Below are 25,563 nucleotides of genomic sequence, written 5' to 3'. Positions count from 1 at the left end.
CTGTGCTGTGAGCCGGCGGCGTTTGTGCTAGCATCACTTAGCCGAGCGGGCCGGGGGTTGTCATTGCTCACAGTCTCATGTGCTCTGATCACTCGGTGAGCCCGCGTCTTCATGCCGATGATGCGGTCTCTGTATTCCTCCCCGAGTTCGACCTCTGCCTCCACGTCTTCCAGCGAAGTGTTTTCCTCCACTACGCGGTCAAACTCATGCAAGCTGTCCTCCTTTGCTGACAACACGGCTCTTCCAGGTCTTCCTTTGATAATTCAACATCAATCTGATTCAGCAGTCTCGTGGTGGAACTCCGTATTGTCCAACGCTTTCTTTTTAACCTTTCAGTACGGTGTTCCCCACTGTCCAGTTGCTCCTCATGGTCTCTATCTTCGTCAGCCATAGTCTCCTGCTTCCCGGGTTTCACCAAAAAATGTTGCAGATTCAACTTATTACTAAAAAATGACGAAGCGAGACTCTTGATTCAAATTAGACGTTCTTTAGTGAATAAAAAAAAAGGAAACATACATTTAGCGTGTCGCGTCCACACTTTTTCCTAGAGCATCCTGGGTACTGAAGTCCATTACATCTAAGTCTAAATCAAATGAACTGAAAAAATGCAGTCCCTTATTAAACTACATTCTAACTGCTTATGAATATTAACAGTAACTTATATTTTAACTTATTAATCCTTACAAATAATATGTTCCCTCAAAATAAATTCTCAACATCCCCCTAGATAAAAGGTCACCATTATTCCATAGTGGGGATGATTTACACCAAACACTTTTAGCTTTGAGGAATTTTTCTGCCGCTTTAAACACTTGTAGCATATGAGTTAAAATCGGATGTATTCTCTTCTTGGGCTGGCAGTAGTGATCTTGGGGCACTGCAGACCCGATGGTCTGCAAGATGCAGTGTCTGGACAGGAATGTTAGCATCAATTTGTAGCACAATTAGCCACAACTTCAGCATCTTTTTTTTTTTTTTTTTTTTTTTTTTTAATCGATATAGTGAAACTCTCAACTGCACTCAGGGACAACCAACTCCACTCTGACCGGCTCTCAGTCATGGTTCCTTTGTTTTCTTCTGGCAACACACTAAGATCCCATGAGATTTTGTCACACACAGCCTGGAGCAAGTGAAGGTTAAGAGATGTGCTTTGCATGCTGTTAACCGAGTTTACACTGGTGATCTGAGCTGGTCTGTGGTGGAAAAAAAGCACTTTCAATGCATGAACTTTTACAGGAGGCATTTACCCCCATATATACTGTTGTAACTTGTTTCGTGACTGCTGGCTGCATCTGCATCCCTCAATACTGGACCAATTTCAAAATGAGTTGTCCCCATCAATCATACACACACATACACATGGGGAAATTAGACCCAGGCTGAAAAATACTGAAGTTATCCTTTAAGAACTGAATACTTTGTAAGCCTAATTGTACTTCCTGTGTCCATGAATGCCATTTTGTGAGCCTGGCAGATGTGGGCATCCAGTGGAAATGAAATCAACTGTATCACCATGTAAGACTGTGAAAGCACTGTAATTGTGTGATCACTCTGCTGATGGAAAGTTGTAACAGACCAAAGTCTCCCTGTTATGATCACTTTAATTTCTGGCATCATAGTGTTATTGTTATTGTTGTTAAGGAAGATTTATCAGCCTTGTCTAGTTTTATTTTATCTTGTAAAGTACTTGGTAACATTAAAAAAGTGGTACATAAAAAAGAAAGTTGATCATTATTATTGTTACATGAGCATGTCTCTCATGAGATCGACCACAAATGTTATCCCCGCACAGTCCAATCCATAGCGTTTTACTAACTCACTGTCACTCATCAGTTCTTTGTCATGTTCTCCTCTGCTTAAGAAACAGTTAAGCCTCCTCCCTACTCTGACTGGAATCAAACCAGGGCCGCTGCAGTAAGGATGCAGTGTTTGCATATGTAACATGTGTAATTACAGTTGAGCTAATGAGGAATCCGAACATAGATTGACTTGAGATTCTTTTCAAATCTATTCTAGACATGCAAAATTTAAAATATATCTCCTAACAGTGAGATAAGCTGGTATAAAGCACTTCATTTTCCACTCAGGGGTTAGAAGCTAGTTTCCACATTACAGACATTAAAAATCATGTCTTATGTATTGAATAACATTACAGCTTGATTTTTTTGGCTTTAATAACAGGGCAGACTGAAGAATGTGATAGGAAAGGTGGCAGAGAGAGAACAGATGACATGCAGGGCAGACTGAAGAATGTCATAGGACAGGTGGCAGAGAGAGAACAGATGACATGCAGCACATGTCCAAGGGCTGGAATGAAACCCTCTGCAGCAAGGAGTCCGCCTTTGCAAATAAGGCATGTGTTCTACCAGGTGAGCAGCCAGATCTTGACCTTGAAGAGGGGTCTATGTATCATCCCTCCCAAACTGTATTTAACTTTGATAATTAGGATAAACAAATATACAATATATCATTATATATCGATATGTCAAACAAACAACCAACCAACCAAACAAAAAATAATAACAATGAAAAATCCACTTGCTTTTTTGGTCCATGTCCTCAAATCAGCAATTGAAATAGAAGTTAAACCAAAACCAGAAATGACTTTATTGTCACTTTAATTGTGTTATCTCTATTTTCTGATATGTTCAGGCATTGCTTATTCTGTTTCATTTCATTATAGCTAAAGGCACTGCTAAGATTAAACATATATCATTTGTTGAATTATGAATAAAACTATAGGCTAGATATTTATTTACATATTTTTTTTAAATTAATGAGTCTAAAAACTTTTCACCACTCCACTTGTGCCACAGACCCCTGTTTGAGAACCACTGCCCCAGAATATCTATACGAATGAAAAAAAAAAATCCATTCCTCTAAAACTTTGTAGGTGGCAGGAAATGGTAGCTGTATCTGTCTGACCCTTGAATAAAGAATTCTTATTTTTTTTCCTTTTCATGGTTGGTATTCTGCAAAAAAGCCAGAGTTTGCAGTGTTTTTATACATTTCTGCCCAGCCTTTCTTTTATAGCACCACATCATAAGGTGTGTGATGTATGTAATTCCTTGAGCTCATTAAACATATACTCCCTCTTGTGGCATAAAGGGACAACAACTTCTGTCTTAAGATGTGCTGTGCCTCAGGTTATTTATGTATTTACTGGGTAAAAATTACAGATTTATTTTTTAACTTATTTTTAATTTATTCTAGTTAACTCAGCTACACTGTAAGAAAACAATCTGTAGAGTAATGAATGATGTCCTGGCAAAAAATTATCAGTACATATTCTGTTAGGTTTGTGGACATTTCTTTCAACCCTAAAATGGAAAATTCTGTAGATTTACAGTATATCCCCTGGGCCGTTCATGGACACTTCTGTTAATCCTTAAGTAGACATTTCTGTAAAATAAAAGCACATCTAGAGCAGCATTTGCTGAAAATTTCTTCACCGCTTTAAAGTTCTAATCAAATATCAAATCTGTACAATTTTTATGGGCAGTTTCTTTGAAAGTGAAACGTAAATGGTGACTTACAACCACTTACATTTTCTGGTAAATACAATTGTATTTTCTTCCACGTTTTAGACCAACATCATGTTCTAATAATCTAAAATGAAAGACACCAGATTCGACCACCACAACAGAGTTCAAGGTCACTTGCTAGACTCTTCCATTCTGGTGGAACGATTGTCAGAGTCTCTCAGTCAGACTTGAACTTTGCTTCATGGGACTTATTCGTGTTGTTCTCTCATGACTAGATCCTTGCTTGTGTGTTGTATCAGCTCTCAGATGTACGTGACTTTAGATAAAAATGTCTGCTAAATTAAATTGTAAATTGTAAGTTGTGATGAAATAAATCTTTACACAGCGAATACAGCATCATGGTCCAATAAATCCACCACAATATAAAAATATTTTATGTCTACATCTGCTAGTGGGCCATCACAACGACATGAGGAAAGATAATATATTAGTTCAGTCCAAGAGAATCTTGATATTGCCAACAAACTGCCAACTATTTTGATAATCTGTTAATTGCTTTGAGTAATTTTTTAAGAGAAAAAAAGTCAAAATTCTCTGATGCACTTTCTCAAATGTGAGAGTTGTTGTTGTGGTTTCTTTAACCCTTTATTACAGTTTACTAAATATCTTTGGGTTGTGGACAAAATAAAACATTTGACACCATAATTGTGCACTTCGGGAGACACTAAACAAAACCCTTTTTTTTCACCATTTTCTGGCATTTCACAGACAAAACAACTACTTGATTAATTGAGAAGATATAATCAGCATTAATCAACAGTGGAAATAAGCGTTAGTTGCAACCCTAGTTTTAAACTTTGAAACAAGTGGAACTGTCTAAATGGAAAGAAAAACAACCGTGCAAGCATGAGACTATTTACACCATCACTACAGAACATTTCAGTGTTAGTGCCATTTTCTTGAACAGGACATGTAATGTTCTCTAGTTGGGCTATCTTATTCATTCAAGTGCTAAGTAATGGTTGTGGGACAAACTTAAATTGGCATGTTTCTGCAGCAATCCTTTCTTGTATCTTGCATTCATACATGACAACAATATTTCATGTAAAACTACAAAGAAAATGGCATAATCAGAGTTTGAGGGAAGAAGAGGGTGAAGAGGCAGAGCTCTATGCATGCTTGTGTGTGTGCTCCTGATACCTCTCTCGGTGTGAGCAAGGTACTGAGTACAGCCTTCTGTCTAACAGTCATGGAGGAATGTATTGTTGTTTCATCCCCTTATCACAGCTCTGTTGCATGTTTGGAAGATGGATGTATGGATGTATGGATGTATGGATGTATGTATGTATGTATAATATATATATTTGTAGTGGAGCCCCAGTATAAAGTGTTTGCAGGCCAAGATGATGTCTAAATTGAATCCATATTTTAATACTGGAGGACACTATCATAGTATAACAGTCAGTATAACAAGAAATAGAAGAATACAAGGGTGAGTACAGGAAGGGTTTCAATGATACCGGGTGAAAAGAATTTGACTCCAAAATCAACCATGACGGAGGGCCCTCAATATCCCCATATTTGACCCAATAGTTCAAATTTCTTATGTTTGTTGCCTAATAATAGTACAGAAAGTTTGGTAACACCATTCCGCCCTGAGCTTTGGGCCTCTGTAAAACTTGTCGACGTAACCTTGGAGACTTCTTATTCCAAACAAAACCGAGAATAAGACTGTCCACTTTATGGAAAAATGAAAGAGGAAGAAATATCGGAATACATTGGAATAAGTATAAAAAGTGCGGGAAAACATTCATTTTAATTGCATTGATTCTGGCAGCTACAGAAAGATTTAGTAGGGAGCACCGCTCAAAATCCTGTTTAATTTGTGTGAGCAGCAAGAACTTATATATATGCAACATTCTATATACTGTCTATTTGTCTGAGCCAGGAAAATATAACTCATAGCACATAAATTAAGCACATATGAAGACAAAGAGTTGTTGTCCGTTTATGACACGTTTATGAAATATACCCTTAAGTGTGCCCTTTCTATATTTTAAACCAAAATTGAAAAAAGGTCATTTTTACATCTAAATTACTTGAAAGATTACATTCTAATTAAATCTGAATCTGAATCTGAAATAATTTATATGAAAATTCTTACTACTAGTCCAACACGCATAAACCATTATAAACCAGCATAAGCGAGTATTTTGTTTCGATATAATGTAAATATCTTTAATACATGTGTTTGTAATCTCCAAACATTAACTCTGTGTTTACCTTCATAGTTCAAAAAATAGTATTTTGTCTCTTATAATGTGTCCTGAAAACTGAAGAAACTCAGCAACTCATGTCTTCATATATGCTATGCCTGAGTTCAATTCTCCTGGCTCTTATTTTGATAGAGCTTATTTAACTTCCGGGTCAACTGTCTGCCTTTCTGCTGTTTTCAAGTCAACAAGTAAGAAATAAAATTACACTGAAACTGATCCCTTTTTTTAGTATCATTATTTAGATTTTTACTCTTGTTTTTATGTCTGCTGGCAAAAAAAAAAAAGAAAATTAGCTCTCTTTACCCATTTTTGTTTTCTGGTTCAAAGCACTAACTTGAGGGTATACTCCCTCTTGTGGCAAAAACAGGCAATAACTCAGGGTTTCATCTGTACAATGTGTGAGTATACCTATGAATTGCTGGCTAAAAATTACACATTTATTTTTCAGAGAGGAAACTGGTGCCCAGTGACTGTTTAGCTATCTCTGTTACATCTGAACATAAAACAATAAGTCCCTGAGTAAATGGGACAACACAACCTTCAAATACTATTTCTGTATTTGCTTTTAACTAATATCTTGCCTTTAACTTATAATATTTGTGCCTTTAGTGATGCTTTGCCTAACTGACACAAGCGATATATATATTATATATATTGATATCTTGTTTATTTAATGTAATTTCACTGTAGTTGAAGGCAAACACAGAATTAATGTTTGAAGGTTGCAATGTCCTGTTTGCTAAAACATACATGTATTGTTTTCCATTGTGATATGACTGACGGGAAGACTTGACACAGAAGTTAAAGTAACTTTATGAAAAAAAAAAAAATTATATATATATATATATATATATATATATATATATATATATAATAAATATTCATTGGATATTGGTTAAAGGCAAATACAAAATTAATATTTGAAGGTTGTAATGTCCTAAAGCAGTAGTTCCCCCAAAAATGAAAATTCACTGAGTGAAGATCTCCAGTTCACAAAACACTCCCGGGGTTTCTGTGGAAAACAGTGTTGCAGCCAAATCCAGTACAATTGAAGTGACCAATTTTAAAATGTTAAAAGAGTACTCACAAAACCCCCCACAAAATGTCTCATACTGCTCATGTGGTGTAATCCAAGTGTCCGTAAGTCGCGACATTAAAATTTGACCCAAAAAGACGCCATTTACACCATGTTTTTAGCCTAAATGTCAAGTGTAGCCTCTCAGACTGTAGCTGCTTGCACAGAGATAACTGAACAGTCATTGGATACCAGATTCCTCCTTGAAAAATAAATATGTAATTTTTAACCAGTAATTCATAGGTATACTCACACAATGTACAGATGAAACCCCAAATTGTTGCCTATTTCTGCCACAAGAGGTAGTATACCCTCAAGTTAGTGCTTTTAAGCCAACAAAGAAAAATTGGTAAAGGCAGCTAATTTTCTATTTTTACTGGCAGAAATAAAAACAAAAACAAATCCAAATAATTATTGTAAATCATACTGGTGTTATCTTATTTCTTACTTGTTGACTTGAAAACCGTTGAAAGGCAAACATCTGACCTGGAAGTTAAATTAGTTCTATCAAAATAAGAGCCAGGAGAATCGAGCTTATGAAGAGAAGAATGTTGCTCCTCAATACTACAGGAGGGAATATATGCTTCAAAGTGTGCCCTTTTTGGGTTTTAGCTTTAAACCTATGGAGCTATATTGGGGCCAAATGTTTTGAACTTGAAAAATAAAATTTGAAACTGTTTTGATCTTGAATTTTGAAAAATACATCAGTGTATTCAAAATAAGTGTTCAAAAAGTTTTTTTCAGGTTAAATATAATTATGATTCACTCTGGTAATTATTTTGAATAAATTATTTTCATTTTTCACTTTCATATATTTAGATATTTGAGATCCTATTTCTTTCAGTTACAAATTTTATCTTTTCAGATTCGAATCTTATTTTTTATAGTTTCAAATCTTTTTTTCACTTTCGGATCTTTCTGTTTCAGTTTCAGATCTTTTCTTTTCAGTTTCAGAATTTGGTATGTACTCCTTACAGCAGTGGTTCCCAACCTTGGGTCAGGACCTCAAAATGGGTTTGACAGATACTTAAATAAATAATTGCTAAATTAAAATTAAGGAGGAACTGATGCTCTGTGTTACCTGTTCTCACAGTGACATGACGTCTCTGTGGGTCAGACTTGTGGCTCTGTGCTTTTTCACTCACAAAAACAAGCCCTCCCTCCTCCCTCTCCTGTGTCTCCTCTTCATTTGCTCATAACAGACGGTGCTGAAAACAGTGACAGAATTGACATTGTACCGCGTTGCATCACCAAACTTTCATAAGACTCAAGTGTAGAATAAGTTTGGGTTTTATAAGAAAGATGAGAAATGCTGCTGCAAATCATTTATGCAAAACGTGAAAGTAACCGTATATTAAAAAATAAAGCCAGTAGGACATAGTATTCATTGGATTTTAGTCAAAAGCAAATACAGAATTAATGTTTTAAGGTTGTAATATCCCGTTAACTCAAAAACGTATTGCTTTACTCCCTGAAAAATCAATAATTAATTTTCTACCAGTAATGCATAGGTATACTCAGACATTACACACATGAAACCCTGAGTTGTTGCCAAACCATGCCACAAGAGGGAGTATGCCTTTAAGTGAGTGCTTTTTTTTTTTTTTTTTTTTTTGTGGTTTAAACCAAAAAAGAAAAATGGGTAAAGAGAGCAGTTTTTATTTTTTGCTGGCAGAAATAAAAACAAGACAGGTTTGTAAGTTTACATTCATGAATATGGAATTTACACAGTAGTAATATTAGATTAATAAAAAAAAAAAAGCATCTTTTTCTCTATACTCAACACTTCCTAATATAATATTCCTCTCCTCAAGAGCAAAACCTCATCTTGTCTACTATATAGTCATACCAGAAAGATGTGAGTTTTGGACAAGACCAGAAAAGATGGCCTAGAGTACCATCACCTGACTTACACTTATCACAAGTAGAAGAGACAGAATGAATGACTTTAAACTGAATGAGTTGAAGTCTAACATTGATAGAACATGCTTTAATCCTGCCCAGCCCTTTTGCCCATAACTTGTTTGAAATGTCTACAACAGTGTCCTTAATCCATGCCTCTTTAATGTGGAGAGAGGAGGTTGCCGATGAGAAAAGACCTACAAATTGTGAAATTAAATGTTTGGAGGTAGGGGTTTTAGTTGTAAGCTCATAAAAAATGTGTTATTTGGGGATCATATCAAAGTGAGGGAGTGACTGTCTGACAAAATTTCTAATTTGCAAATAGCGAAAGAAGTGACCAGGAGGCAGATTAAATTTCACCTGAAGTTACGCAAAAGAAGCAAGATAGTTGTTAATATAGAGATCCTTAATAGTGGACAGTCCCTTATCTGACCAGTGTGAAAAAACAACATCCATCTGGCCTGGCTTAAAAGGGGTTCTGACATATAGAAGCATAGATGGACAAATCTGGGAGGCTCAGCACACCTTTGATTTGTTTTAGGATCTTAAATGAGTTACGCAAAATAAAGTAATCCTTTAGCCATTTGATAATTGGATTTGGCTTCGGAAATAAAAAGGCCATTAAAGAGGCTCCAGTGAGTAAGACTGCATTACAAGACTCAATCTCAGGCCATCTGAGACAGGTACTGCTCTCCTGTCTAGCAGCAGAATGATGAGAAAACCCATGATCTGGCATTGCAGGCCCAGTAATAATGTTGGAAGACAAGAAAGCCCTGGCCACCTTCGTTAGCCCAAATGAAGGGCATATTTTAAAGAACGAAGATGTAAGAAAAATCGGGACATGTTGAAAGAGAGAAATAAATTTGGGGAGTACTAGCATCTTAATAATATTAACGCATCCGATTAAAGAAAGAGAGAGAAATTTCCTTACTTAAACAAAACTTTACTTAAAAAAAATATGCAAACTTGCTGCCTCACAAAAAGTAATTTATGTTGACTTAGATAAATTACATTGGATTTACTTAATTATTATGACTGTGCAGTACTTAAATTAACCTAAATAAGTGGATTATAGTAACTTGTTTATTTAGAGTTTGCAGTTCTCAAATTATTCTAAATAATTGGATTATAGTAACTTGCTTATTTTGAGTTTGCAGTACTCAAATTATCCTAAATAATTGGATTATAGTAACTTGCTTATTTTGAGTTTGCAGTACTCAAATTATTCTAAATAATTGGATTATAGTAACTTGCTTATTTTGAGTTTGCAGTACTCAAATTGGATTATAGTAACTTGTTTATTTTTAGTATGGAGTACTCAAATTAACTTGAATGAATTAGATTACAGTAACTTTTTTATTGTGAGCTTCCAGTACTCAAGTGATAGCTTAATTCGCTTTAGTGTTGCTCATCCATCATATTCAGGTCAACTTAATGTAATCTAACTTTGTGAGAGCCACACTTGGCCACTGTACTCAGGTTCAACTCAAGGAGCGAGGGAAGGATTAGTGTAAAAAGTAAACACATGGGCCTGGTTTTGGTGTTGACGAGGCTAGTTCAGCTAGTTGGCTGAGGTCATAAAAATAAAGCGTTTAGCTTCTCAAAACAATATGCGTTCAAGAGTGAAACATTGGCATCACAAAACCATTGTCCATGAAAAAGTCTGACCTCACAATCGCTTGGCACTATTTTCTCTGAGAGAGAGGGAGAGAGAGAGAGAGAGAGAGAGAGAGAGAGGTGATCCAAGCTGAAGTTGGACCCACAACTGTCTCTCATGGCTACAGCTGTGGGTCCAACTTCAGCTTGGACCACTTCTCTGTCCTTCCTCTCTCTCTGCCCGTTCCAACTCCGTCTGATGAAGTTCGGCATCTGTTTATTCAGGTTCATAAAGGTATCCCTGGCTCTGTGCTAAAAGTTTCTTGACCTAAAAGAATTACAACAGCACATGTTAATTTCATTAAAAAAAAAAACACACACAATGAAGGGAGAACACTTAATGGATTAACTCAGTGGAATTAAAATTTATTTTAAAATGCTCAACAATGCATTTAACAGAAGACATTGGCTCTTGACAGGCTGAAGAGTGTTTTGTTAATGCTCAGTATAAAAGTGAACAATCAATAGTTTGATTACAAACCTACTTAACATTCTTTTATGAATTTTTATTCATCAAACTATTCAATCCAGGTGTGCCTTGCTGCAACAGCCAACAGATGTCAACATACGAGGCAGTATAATCGAAAACGACAACTTCTCAGCCGAACAAGTCAGTTTTGAGTCTCCACTACATTTTTTGAATAAACATTAGCTCAAACAATCGAACTACCTGGGAATATGTTCCAGTTTTAGACAAGAAAAATATCAAAGAAATAGCCTCTCAACAAAAATGCACAACATATAAAAAAATTATGTTCCTGAAATAATTGCAAGAGAGAATATTCTTATTAAGAACTAAACCCTGTCAGAGAATCTTTCTGAACTAATCATTTTTAGTTCTGTAGCTTAGGGTTATCTTGGGTGCCTATACTTTTTGAAGACCAAAGTAACAACCTGAAACATGACGAATGCACATTAACAACAAATATTTCCTGTTCTTCCTCTCTTCAAAATAAGAGTCCTGGATGTGTTGGCATTACTTGTACAAAAGCACATACATTTATTTAAAAAAAGGTTACAATTCTTTCTTGGTATGAGACACAGGAAACTATTGATATTACTAAAACAATAATATTGGTGCATTTTAAATTATTGGGATTATTATCTTGCAGGAGCTGTAAGTGAAGCGAGATGCCTGTGCAGTGTGGACATACTAATATTGCTGATATTTCCGTGTCTCCTATTGAGAATGAAATATAATCTTTTTGTTAAGTTGCTCACACCAAATGGGTTTGGGTAAATTTAAGTCAATTTTCTTTTATACAGGTAATGCTGGGACATCTGGGACTCTATTTTGAAGAGGGGAAAAAGTTTTTGCACTGTATCAACTTGCCTACCCCAGTAGTTTGTTTTTCAAACTAAGCAGTTTTGGAGGGAGTGTTTTGCTTCCCAATCCAAGCATGACTGCTTGAATGAATCTTGAGTGTGTTCGCCATGCATTTTGGGTAATCTAAGTGAAGAGCATACATAAGTCCAAACATGAGGCAGACTGCCTGGGGAAAGTCTCTAACATTGTCCATGACAGTACTTCCCTCAAGTATGATGGCAGTGGAAATGGGCTGGAGGTGCACTGCATTTAGACCCTGCTGCTGAGCATCTTCGTTGACCACGGTCAGCACCCCAACTGTCACTGAGGCAAGTGCTTCTTCCTTCGCTGTATCCTGCAAAAGAAGCACACACAACTACCTTTTGAATCTGGTCTTCTTTTGGGAAATTCTGTAGACTGGAAGTGTGAGATTGGGGAATTCACATCCTTAATTTAATTACATTATGTACTAATTTAGGGATTCTGATCATTTATGAGTGAGATTAGAATCCACCTGATTCTGATCAACTGAAAATAAGTGTATTTTAAATAGGGCTGTCAAACGATTAAAAATTTTAATCGAGTTAATTACAGTTTAAAAATTAATTAATCGTAATTAATCACAATTCAAATTATCCCCAAAATATGTCATATTTTTCTGTAAATTATTGTTAGAATGGAAAGAAATGACACAAGGCGGATATATACTGTACAGCAACATACTGTATTTGTTCATTACAACCATAAATCCACACTGAATGGCATTAATATTGTTCAAGAACATTATTTATTTCTTAGACAGTATTCTTTTTTTCTCTTCAAAATCAACAAGACTTTTTCTTTCTTTCTTTCAGTAACAGGACAGTATTTTCCCCCTCTTCAAACTAGCACAACAGGGCCACTCTTTTTTTTTTCTAATTAAAAATTCAAAACCAGAACATCAGGCTAAATCTACCTGCTTTGAGCTTCACCATATAAATCAAATGTTTCTTCTGCTGTGTCTCTCTCTGTGTGTGTGTGTGTGTGTGTGTGTGTGTGTGTGTGTGTGTGTGTGTGTGTGTGTGTACATTTGAATGTGGCCCTCTTCTCTACTCATCCTCTAGCCCAGGGGTGTCAAACTCAATCACAGAAGGGGCCAAAGTTTAAAACACAGTCTAAGTCGCGGGCCAAACAAGATTAACATTTATTAAACTGTCTAAAACTGATTATGTTTAATTCAGAAATATGAATTTGAACAGCCAGACTGCAACAACTTTTTCCTCAATAAAATAAATAAGATTTAAAATATTTTTTTTTTCTTCAACAATAACAAAGGAAAACGAGAATATTTCAGCTCAGAATATTTCAACTCACATATCCAGGTGGGGGTTACATTTGAAAATGCTTGCTTTTTGTCTGCACACAAGATATCGCACACTTTAATCATGCAACCCCTCAATGGCACTGCATTTGGCATAAAAGTCTGCTCATATAATAATATTACAAACCCATCAGTCCATCAGGTACAGATGAACATATTGACCTGCTCAATTTAACATTAAGGCCAAAACGCACTGAGAACTTCAACAGAAAAGTCAACTGTAGCTTCTATGGTGCACTGCAGGCTTCAGATTTAAAATGTAACACCACAGAACCAGCAGTATTTTAGGAAAAGGTTAAACTGCACACTGACAAGACAGAGTCTGTCCTCTTCATCATGACTTACAATAATGCAGCAATTAAGTATTTAAAAGTACACAAATCAGACTTGGAGTAAAAAAAAAAAAAATCGCGCACCACATAAGTGTACATTAATATTATGATTCATGATCATAAAAAGTTTTTTTTTATCTCTCTCCCTCTCCCTCTCTCTGCTGTGGGTCAGTCTTATTTTTATTTTTACCTGGTTTCAGGTGGAGCTGCAGCTCATCTCCCTCCTCATATACTTGTGTTTCTTTGCACTGAGTCAGTTGCCTAAACAGACAAACCTGTTTACATTGTCGTACTATCTGCTTATTTATTGTTCCATCTGTATTCTTTTTAAACTGAAATTCCCCATCCAGAGGGCCAACCTGCTCTTCCTCCATGTTTACATTCACCGCACGCATGCATCCGCTCTGCTCACTGCGCGTCACTGCACTTCTGAGTGGTATTATGGGATGTATGAGGCGGGTCATTCTGCGCATGCGTCAAATTCGTGAAAATTTTTAACGGCACTAATTCTAAAAATTAATTATCGCCCGCTAACGCGATAATTTTGACAGCAGTAATTTTAAATATTTGACAACACTATCAAACGTATCAAATATGATTTGTCAGTAACTTGAGATCAATATGTTTCTTTCTTCTTTCAATATGTTACTTACAAAGCAAGTCTTGTAGACCTCACTGGAGTCATCACCAAGCACAATAGGAGGGCCTCTGAGGACAACAGAGCGAAGTGCCGTCACATCTGGCGACTAAAAATACAGAGAGAGAATAGATACAAATTAAGAACTTCATAGCATTTTGAGGGGTGGGGTGGGGGGTATGTGTTGATATACTTTTCTATATTTTCTCTAATAGTTCATAGCCTCATAATAGAGACAGGGCTTTAAGTTTTATTAGTATAATTGGTAACATTTAAATACCTAATTTTACACATCCCAATTTCCCTGTAAACATTTTCTTTGTTTTTATACAAACTCAACATTTCAATTAAATTTAAAATAAAATGCCCTTGTGCATGCATTTCATTGAGCACTCACTTGAAATGTGCAAACTACCATACTGTTGGATTTCTTGTTACGAAGAATGACAGACTGAGAGACACATAAAAACCTGTTGAAATTGAACAAAAACATGTTGAGATGAGTAGTCCACAACAACTGGTATCGGTGTTGTGAAAGGATTTTAAAAAACATGATTTAATTGTTGAAGTGATTTAGTTAGTGTATTTATGGGTACACATCACTGGTACGGTCACCAAGGGTACATCTGTCTCGCTTGCTCTCCACAGCAGCATGCAGCAACACAGCAGAGAGGAAGGCAGTGTGAATGGTATGTGAAACAGGCCTCAGGTGCATTGCCACCACCCGTTATTACTGGAGTGTAAATTACAAAATCCTTACCAGGCAGTTGATGTGCTGGATCAAGTCTGTCAGTTTTTGTCCTGTAGTTCCTTTTTTGGACTTGAAAAGCTCGATGAAGCGTGGGGTGTGTTGGTCTAGGGCTTCATAAAGGTCTCCTTCAAGGTTCCTACTGGCGACGCGATTAAACTCAGCAAAGACCTGAAAAAATGGAGAGTGGAAGGAGGGAGAGGGATAGCAACATTAAACTGACTGTCATTCAATTAATACTGTAGAAAATTAAAGAGCTTAACATATGAAACTATGGTGAATAATACATTACTACTTATATTATTAAACAAATAACATTAGTACACATACTGACATTGAAAACATTTTACTGATTTGTATATAGTACAAGAGTAATTTTTTGAGGATGATGTGTTTTAATATTCCACCTCACAGCATTGATATGTTCTGACTGACATTTAATCTGCTGGAAACTTAATGGGGGAAGGCAGGCCAAAACGAACAAGTAGCTTACCTGTCTCTCAGTGAAAAGTGCTGGCCAACGTTCAACCGTGCTCTGCACAGCAGGCTCCTGTGTCACTATCTCCCTTCTGCACAGTGGGAATGTTTGGTCCATCATTTGCGAGACTAGAGTGGCATTGGTTTTTTTTTTCTTCATTTCCTCGATGACAATCTTCCTGGCATTTTCAAGGCTTCTTTCATCATGTCCGTCAGGTAAATTAAGCAAATAATTGGCTTCACCTCTTTTTGGTCGCTTGACATTCTTGCTGGATGATTCTCCATCTGGATTAAGTTTACTTCTTTTACCCCCATTTATCATTACATCATCACATCCTGCTTTTCGTAGCTTTGTACGATAGTTTGCCATCTTGAATTTTATGCTATTTTTCCAGCCATACCACCCTGGCTGGGGACCAGGTTCAGTGAGACTGGGGTGCTTACTTATCAGTGATTTTGCGACACTGCTGAAGTCGTCATCGTTCGGGTACGCCTTGAAACTGTACATTGTTTTGGCGAGCTTCTCAAGTATGTCATGTTTCATGTCTTGTGATGGAGTAATTGGGAGACGGTCTTTCATGAATGAAAGGTCTGCCTGTCTCAGCCTGTACTCTACATCCACTGAGAAATTGGGTATGTCGAAGAACTCTGGCCACTGTTTTCTAAGCGAAGGTGACAATTCAGCAGGGGACAAGATCTCAGTGTCTACTGTGCTGCAGTCTGATTCTTCGGTGGGTGAAAACAGGGCGGTCAACTCGAGAGTCACAAGAGGAATTACTTTCAGCGTAGCTCTTGCAGGCAAATCTGTTACTTCAGTCAAATTGCATAGCGCATTACTGAAATCTGGATCTTCATATTGGAGTTTGAAGTCATACTGCAGTGACAGCTTATCCCGCAGCTGTGTTTTTAGTTCTTCAATGGAATCCGGTCTATCATTTAGGGTCAGCTTCCTTATATCATCTTCATCAATGACAACTCGGAGCATCAATCTTTGGTCCATCTCGATGTCACCTCCTCCCAAATGTACCGTTTGAGTGTAACAAGCTGTTTGCCATGAACTCTGTAAAGTGACAGAGGAAACACATCATTCAAATCTGACAACTGGGTGACTGAGAAGATGGGCAAATGGCTGCTGCAGAGGTCATACAATCTAAGATGCTCATCATACCATGAGGTCATCAGTCTGCAGACAAATGCTACATCTGTGTTTATAACAACAATCTTTGAGATTTGTCTGAACTCTGGGAGCCCTGCGCAAGATCCAACAGAAATGACCATGTCAGAACTGTACTTGATGCCATCAATGATGACAGAGGAAGCTACAAAGACTGTGTTCAGCTGGTTGTTTCTTTGATTGAGCCAGTTCTGCACATTTTCTGGAAATGAGGAAACCATCACAGACTTCACTTTGTGAATTTCAATAGATGGCTTAAAAAAAGTTGTGGCAGCTAGATGGAAGGCCATCATTTTCTGATGTCTGTTTGCTAAAGTCAGGGGAATGTTTTTAAAGTTGTGAGAGTGATGCACAACTTTCTTGAAGAACTTGTGTTTCCCCTCAAAACGCATTGTCCACACATCAGATAGAGGACCAAAGGTTTGAATGAGCTGAGGGTAATGCTCAACGTAGTGGTCCTTTGGTCGTAGCTTTTCACCCGGGAAAACCTTCTGAAACAAGTGTCTATTGTCAGAGATTTTGCTATCAAGAAAGCACAAAGACTCTTCTGTAAAGCTTGTGGACATTGCCAATTCCACCACATCTTTTAAGGTTATTAAAACCTCCCAGGTTTCATCACCGTCTGGAATGTGTTGACCATTTTATAATGGTAGAAGTCGGAGAAGAGTCCAATTTTCGTGACCATTTCCTCCAATTGTTGACTTTGAGGAGAAGGTCTTTGGAATGAGTTGGGGTTGATTTGCTCTGTCTGCAAATGTGTATGGGAACTGTTTAATAGCATCATTCAGGGCCTCAAGGGAGATAGTTCCCTTCGATATCAGTGCCTTTAAGCACAGAGCCAACTCTACTGGAACAATACCCTCCAGAAGATCATGTAGAATGTCTGGAAGGTAACCATCAACGACATGAAAATGTTGCAAGCTTTCAGTAAGTGGACAGCTTCCTTTCACACCGTATTGTTGAGCCTTGGATCCTGTGACACCTCTTGCACATGTTTGTCATGGTTTTCTTTTGTTCTTTGTTGAAATAAGCCTGTCCGTACTTCTTTGTCCTGCATTTCCTCCCGCTTGGCCATACAGAATCGACAAACTTGGGTAACTCTGAAGCTTTCAAAGAACCCTCCCAAAGAGTGGGCAGCCAGATTGTCTGCTGCAACAAATAACACTGTGCCCTTAACAGTGGCTCCCAACTGTTCAACATATATGCCTTGTTGCTCAAGAAAAACAAGGTCCTGAATAAGAGGGTGAAGAATTTTGGCATAACCCTGGTCTTTGATGTCATTGGCCTTGCAAAGCAGAGCAAGCTGAATGGAATGAAGAGACGAGCGATATTTAGGGTGTAAATTGCCAAGTGTCCAGTAGATGGCAGTTTGTTTGTGCTTTTTTCTGGAGGTTCTCAAGGGGTTAGCCACCTCAAAATCATCAATATACAGTCGGAGAGCGATCCTGAATTCTTCCTCATTCAAGAAAGCACTGTCTTTGAAGCGGGCACCATCTCTGTAAGATTGGTATTTCTCTGACAAAGTTGTCTCATGTGACATGGTCTTTTCCAGAATTTCTCTATTGCTCAGTAATGTTTGCAGCATTTTTAGTATGGGGACATACACAACATTCTGCTTGTTTTCTAGGACAAATTCAACTGGCATAACCAAAGAGAATTCCCTTGAAATGTATGATTTTCGCCTGTTAGCAGTTGACAACGATCCCTCATCAGAAGTGAATTTGAGGAATACATTATTCTCAATGACCACTTGAGCTATCTTATTCACTAAAGCATCATCAACATTTGCACAATGCGTATGTAGAATTTTTCGAATAGAAGAATGTAGCAATGGCTGTGATAACAAATAAATTTGGTTGATCTGATCTATGACCTCTTGCAGGGCAGTTTCAGAGATGTTAAGAATTGATGACATTTTCAGGAAAAGAGCAGCTACATTGCGTTCCAACTGATTCTCTAAGTCCTCCACATCTTCATTTTGCTCAGCAACTTCACAGTCAATATCATCAACTTCAGGGTCACTCTCCTCTAGCTGAACACTGTCTTGTTGTGCATCTGATGCTCTTTGCTTTTGTGTGCAGTAAAGGTAGAATAAACACTACTCTGAAAGTTACAGTCCTGATATGGGCAGGCAACCATTTGCCTCAGCTTAAGATGTCTTCGCAAATGGGTAAAGAAGTCTGCTTCTGTGCAAGGCTCCACAAAGTCGCACAACTGACAGTGAAATGCAGTTTCTCCACTTTTGCCTGCATCCTTTTGAGTGTGCCATGTTGAAAGGTGTACTTTGAGTGCATTAAAAGATTTAAATGTGCAGAGGCATTCCTTATGAAGGCATGGGAGTGGGGATGTCCGAGTGTGAAATCCATGTTTTAAGCGGTAATGCTTAAGCAAGTAGCCTCTCTTTTCAGCAAAAAATGTGCAGTACTTACAAGTCCACTGCATTAGGGAGCACTGCTCTGGTTGACCTGAAAAGACATGATAATTTCAGCATTAAGCACTTATTTTAAAAAAAAAGTTTCATTTTTTTCCTAAATAGTCACAAATTAAAATGTACAATTAATTGTTTTAAACACAAATTAAAAATCTGCAATGAATCATTTTAACATTGACAAACTAAAATGTGCAATAAATTATTTTTAAATGAAATGAAAGATTTTTTAAATAGTGAAATTGAAATATACAATGAATTTTTTAGTCACAAACCAAAAATGTGCTTTGAATTATTTTTTTAAACAGTCATAAATAAAGATGTACAATTAATTATTTTTTAACAGTCAAGTCGAAGTGTGCGATGAACAGTCACAAACTGCCATGTACAATGATTTATTTTAAACAGTCCAAAATTGGAATAAATTAACTTGATCCGTTTAACAATGGAATTGGTTTTATCATAATCCCACTGTAGTAACATTAATGTATTTCTGTTACCCAAACCCATGGAACTAATACAAATATTGAATGATTATTGTATTGTATGAAGCATTAGGTAAATACCTTTAATTGCTGAGAGCGGAGTAAGTGTGGACAGTTGACCATCTGCTTCAGCCTGAATGGAGGACAGTGAAAAAACACACAATTAAGGCAACAATTTCAAAATATAGACACATAAATCAACACACCAGGTTGTTATAATATCACTCTTGTTAACTGTATTCCTATATTGAGCTTTAAATTCAGTGGCAAAGGAGAAATCCTTTAGAAAATACAGAGATAAGGACCCCGACTCTCGTTACATTGTCAAAATAAATTAAATCTGTGTGGATCCTTAGGTGTAGTTCACATCAGTGGCGCCGGGATCGCTCGCGCTCTGCAGCGATCGTTTCGGCGTATGGTCTGTTTTGGGCGCGAGCCGCGAGCGATCGCGTCAATCTTGGCAGGAAGTCACACATGAAACAACGAGAGAATCCAGTCAATTTTCTAAATTAAATCAATTTTCAAAATAAAACACAGAGATTGACAAATACCATAGCCCTCTCCGTGTGCGTTTGTTGCCTATTTGTGTTTATTTATCTAAACAGAACGCGACAGAGATGAAAACACACACACATCGACACACATATATACACAAAGGGTACCCACACACACACCGACACACCTTAGGTGTATATAGATGACCTATATACGTTCAGGGTACACATAGCCTACACCGACAGACACACACACACACACACCGACACAGGCTACACATACACAGCTGAGGGGCAGAGGCCTTGTCGACCGGCGCAGAGAAATGAGCATCTGGTGTGAACTGGAAGGCTGCGGCTAGCGCGCGATTTTTGAGGGCGAGCCGCTTTGCACGCTTCGGCGTCCGGTGTGAACCGGCTGAAACTAACTTCCCTGTGCGGGTCGGAACACCGTGGTCCCGGTACCGAAGCTCCGCCACACCCACAACAACGCCAAACGGCCGACCTTCTCTCCCACACTACATAAACTGTAGTCTACATTTGTTTAAAAAAATGGTAATGTTACTGTGCTAGTGGTGATATTTGAATTTGATTTTGTTTACTCCTCCCTGGCAAGCACACAGCACTACACTACAACAAGACAACGCGACGGTTTACAAAAGAGTAAAATATTTACTTACCAAATCAATGTGCTAAACACAAGTAGGCTAGGTTAAGGTGTTGAAGGGAGCTCCTGGTTGACCATGCGGTTGACGTGGACATGTGTAGGAAAGTTCTGGTTGCGCGAAGTAGATGAGGCAGGTCTGAGCATGTCCAATAAAATGCCCAAAGCACACTGGGTACAATAAATTATTCTTTCTAATTTGACTTAACTGGGATAAATCAAGTTAAGCATGTTTTCCAACCCCAAAGTACTACTTACTTATTTAAAATTAGTGTTCATAACAGGTTGATGAAAACTGAGTTTGGTTCACTTATCATATTTAATTAATTTGTATTTGCATTTGCAGTGTAGTGATATTAATCCCGAGATACACAAGGTGTTCAGTGGAAAGTCTGAAGGGTAGATTACCAAGAAAGCCAGCGTCGAGACCATGAGAGAAGGGCATGAACAAACTTTTTCCCCAGTTAACACTAAAAGATCTAAGAACATCCCTGTCTTCCCTTTTTGATATAATAAACAGCTTTGGGCAGCTTTCTGGGTTTAGAGACAAGATTATATCATCTGTGTACAGACCAATGGTACAATGAGATGTGCCGCAACCAGAGGCTCGAGAGTCAGCGCAAAGAGCATTGGGGAGAGGCAGCAACCCTGCCTGGTTTCATGGTGCAGTGAGAAAGGGGGAGACCTGTCATGATTAGTCAAAACGGAGGATTTGGGGCAAGAATAGTAGCAAACATGTACTTCCATTCAATTTGATCAAATGCCTGTTGGGCATCCAGGGAGATAACTGCCAAGTAAGGCAATTTAGTAGAGTAAATTATATTCAATGAACGCTGGGTGGTTAGAAAAGGAAAATCTATTTGGAATAAACTCTGTTTCAGTACCGTTGGAATTACTGTTGGTGGCTGAAAACAGCCACTAACAAAAACCGCTGTAAAAATATATCAGATAAATATTTTTTCAACTTTTTTTGCATAAATATGTTAATTAGCCTCACTTCTGGTCAAAACTACTAAATATTTAAATATTTTTAGAATTTTAAGATTTTAAATGCCAATTTTATAAGCACTGTCACCGACACCAACAAAATGAAACAGAAAACCAACCATGCACCCTCAATATGCATTTGGTTTTCTGAGTTTTGTTTTTTCAGGGAAAATGAAAACTAGTATTACTGAAGCATTTAGAATTTTTTTCATACTTGCTTTATGACCAGCATTTCATTCATAGGCCTATAGTGGGTAAATTGTGTCATGAGGTGGTCAACAATTAAAAATGACTAATTTGACCTCTTCCCTACAGACCAGAATGCATCTTTTTATACTGTAATGGCTGTGCGATCAAAACATGTGGTTATAATGGAAGTCGATGGGGAAATTTCATCCACCAACAGTATGAAAGGGAGAAAAAGTTCAAATCTGATGGTGCACAAAAACTAATAATGCATCAAAGTCAATGTTGTACTTATTCATGTACATTATGCATGATGCTGGACAAATAGTTTTATTACTTTGTGAAAGCATTAAAACTTACAATAACACACAACATTTTTCACTTTTATTTCATTTATTATTTTGCAGGAAAAGATTAAAAATAACGTAATAAAATCAGAATTAAACAGCTCTGACTCACTTAAAACTGGTTTACAGCTAATTTCTGTTCTGCATTACATAAAAGACAAAATCATATAACAAAACAGAACAAACAAAAGATCCAGTACCACAGAAATTACTACGTACTTTGTTGAATCAATTCAATGATTTCATGAGATGATCACAAAGTAACGATGGGTTCGTCCTTTGCCAGTGGTTATTTCTCTGTGTTTTTTGAATGTTTTTTTTTTTATTCCAAAGGAATTATAAAATTGCTTGTCCTATATTATGTTTTTGGCATGCAGTGTTTTGTGTCACCATGTTTTTCACTTTAACACTCAGTGTGTATACTTGTGTTACAGGACTTTGCTGCTGGATGTAAAATACAGAGTGGCAAGTGCGTTGTCACTATTAAGGTAAGTATTGGTTCTTTCTTTGTCAGACCTGGCTATTGGCAATGTATGCTCAGGCCTGGAATTAAGTCATTTTTAGGAGAAGTCACTTTGGCCTATGATGAATTCGCATTTATTTGAGCTTTCTGGACAAACTGTATGGCACAAAAGTGCACAAACAATAGGTAATAATTACACTGTATGAAGAAAGGAAACAGAAACAGTTTTAGCTGATAATTAGCCAGATGAGCTCCTGTAAGTAATCAATACAAACACACATCATTAGACTGTAAACCATTATTCAAACCAATAAATAAATGCAGTCAATCAGACAACGTAAAAGCTCATTTTATATTTCACTATTATAAAAATATTGGGTTTTTATTGTGTTGTGTACTTTCAGTAGTGAGTGACAGATAAACACACACAAAGGGCAACCATTTATTGCATACTACAGTTAGAAACTGACAATAATTAGCTGATAATTAACCTGATCAGCCACAAAGTAATTGATACACAAATTATTAAACCATTAACCAACCAACATTATTAGACCAACTGAATGATTAGAATTGTATAGATTGCAGTGTCCATGGCCAATTCCATTCTATTTAAAGTCTGACCTTTGCTAATTCAAATTTTCTTTCTTTGTAAGACCTGTATACGGCAGTATACAAAAACATTTTTGGAAAATTGAATTGTACATTAACATTAACATCTTCAAATGGCTCTTAATAAACACAGTATTTTTTTCGGACAGTGTTTAACATTATAAATCAATAAATTCTACTACATTTTAGCAGCTTTCTGAGTGTTTTCTTAGTGTTAGACCAGTCAATTAATCTAAATTCAATTTTGCCTTAATCGACAGGGAAATTAGTCACCAGGAACATCCCTAATGGTGACTAGGGATGTAACAATACATTCAACTCAAGATTCGATACAATTTCTGATACTGGCTTAATGATACTATTTTTTTTTTAACATAATGAGATTGCAGACAAATTATGACTAAAAAATATTCTTGTAATTATTTCTCAGATAAAAAACACAACATTTCTGAGGTAGGGTGTAGCTGCAAAACACAAACTATGCGATGAATGTATATTTAATAGGGCTGTCAAAGTTAACACGTTAATGCTTTAATGTAAATTCCTTTTAACAGCACAATTTTTTTTTTAAACTTTATTTTTATTATTTTCTTTTAAACAAAAACAGAACTTAAAACAGACAAGGTCATCACAGGTGTAGAGAAATGCTAAACATACAGAATGAGGATTGAATGAACCTGCGTTACATTCATTGTCGAAAAAGTCCTTTATGTCCATGAGTGTTATTTGAGGTCCAAAAAGTTTTTATGATCCTTGGCTCCATTTAATGCTAGTCGTCAGTGTTTCCTTCAAAGTGAGATGTCTCCCATTCTTTCTTAACTTAAAAGTCTACTCTGTTTGTGCAAAGGAAAAATACATTACATTGTTTCTCCAACCAAACACGTATAAAGAAATCACTACAGTTTCAAATAGGACAAATAGGACATTTTTTCCAGTATTTTTCACATTTCTTGGTAGCATGTCTCAGGGAAAAGGTCAATCGTTCCATAGTATAAATGGCATTAATTATTTCTATCCACTCAAGGATTGTAGGAGGTTCTATGCTCAACCATTTTCTGGTTATTGCTTTTTTTTACTACCTGCTAGTAGTATTTGTAACAGGTATCTGTCCTGTTTTTTCAGGACAGTTGATACATTTCCCAAATATATAACACTGAAATTAAAATCAAGCTCTGAGCTGATTATAGATCTGATCTCTGTCACCACATCTGTCCAGTAAGAAAAGATTTTAGGGCACTCCCAAAAAATGTGAAAATGACCAGCAGACATTTTACCACACATTCTCCAGCACCGACCTTGTTCGGGGTTGTGACTTTGTGATTTTTTAACCTTTGGAGTTATAGGTGTCCAGGTGTATTCCCTCCATAAATCTGAACTTGAAGTTGTAGACATTGTCCTACAAATATTTAACCAGTCATCTTCAGTCAGTGTTATGTTAGCTTCTTTCTCCCACCTTGATTTAACATACAGAGTGGAAAAACCCCTGTCCAGTTGTAAAGATGAGTAAGTCTTTGAGATCAATTTCCTATTAGAGTTACCTTTGTATGCATCAGTGAATATCTTAATCAATCTCAGTCCCTTCTCTCCAATAGTTTTAATATTTGTGTCAAAATAATGTCTCAGTTGAAGGTACCTGTTACAGTGATGATTATTGTGGGAATAAGAAGAAAGAAGAGATGACACAGGTGTACCCAAAAAAAATGTTCAATACGAGCTCGGGTTCTTCCACATCATACAGCATACAGAGTAAGAAGGAATGAACCAAGAACACTCCAACAGTTACAGCTTATATAGGGTTGTCTGACTATACATAACCGGTTTATTTTTGGACCATGCAAATATGCCAACAATGGACAGAGTCTTGTCCACCAGACTTTCTGGCACCCTGCCAGCCATATATCTGTCACCATACACGTCATGTCGGAGTGTAAAACATACCACACCGGTCACAGAAATACATCCTGACAGTACTTAAAGAAATTGCATTTCTCTACGTTATATGTTTTTGAAAGACTGCATTTGTCCAGGATTTCAATCTGTTGTCAAATTTAGGCGGTGTTGCCAGCGTAATATTCGTGCATTCCTCTCGAAGTTCAGGTCTTTAAATTCTTTATGCCAAATGTTTAAGGGGACTGCAGTCCATTTAGATAATTTGTCTAAATATTTCTTCTGAAGGGATTTTTCCCCAAGTACAGATTGAAGAGGTATGTTTGTTTGAGTTTGTTCTATGTCTTTCCATTTCGCATCATATGTAGGATCACACCAGCAAACCAGAAAACGTTAACTGTGCTGCTTTGTAATAATCTTCTAAGCAGAGTGAAGCCCTTCCTCTTCTGTCCTTGGGCAATTGTAATGTCTGAAATCGAATCCTAGGTCTTTGCTTTCCCCAAATGAAGGATGAAATCATTCAGCTCCACTCACTGAATTGCTTGGGAGGGACATCAACAGGCAATGACTGAAAAAGGTAGAGCA

The sequence above is a fragment of the Lutjanus erythropterus genome, chromosome 4 (genome assembly GCF_056507025.1).
Source record: "Lutjanus erythropterus isolate fLutEry1 chromosome 4, fLutEry1.hap2, whole genome shotgun sequence".
Lineage (NCBI taxonomy): Eukaryota > Metazoa > Chordata > Actinopteri > Lutjaniformes > Lutjanidae > Lutjanus > Lutjanus erythropterus.
This window is presented reverse-complemented; position numbering follows the sequence as displayed.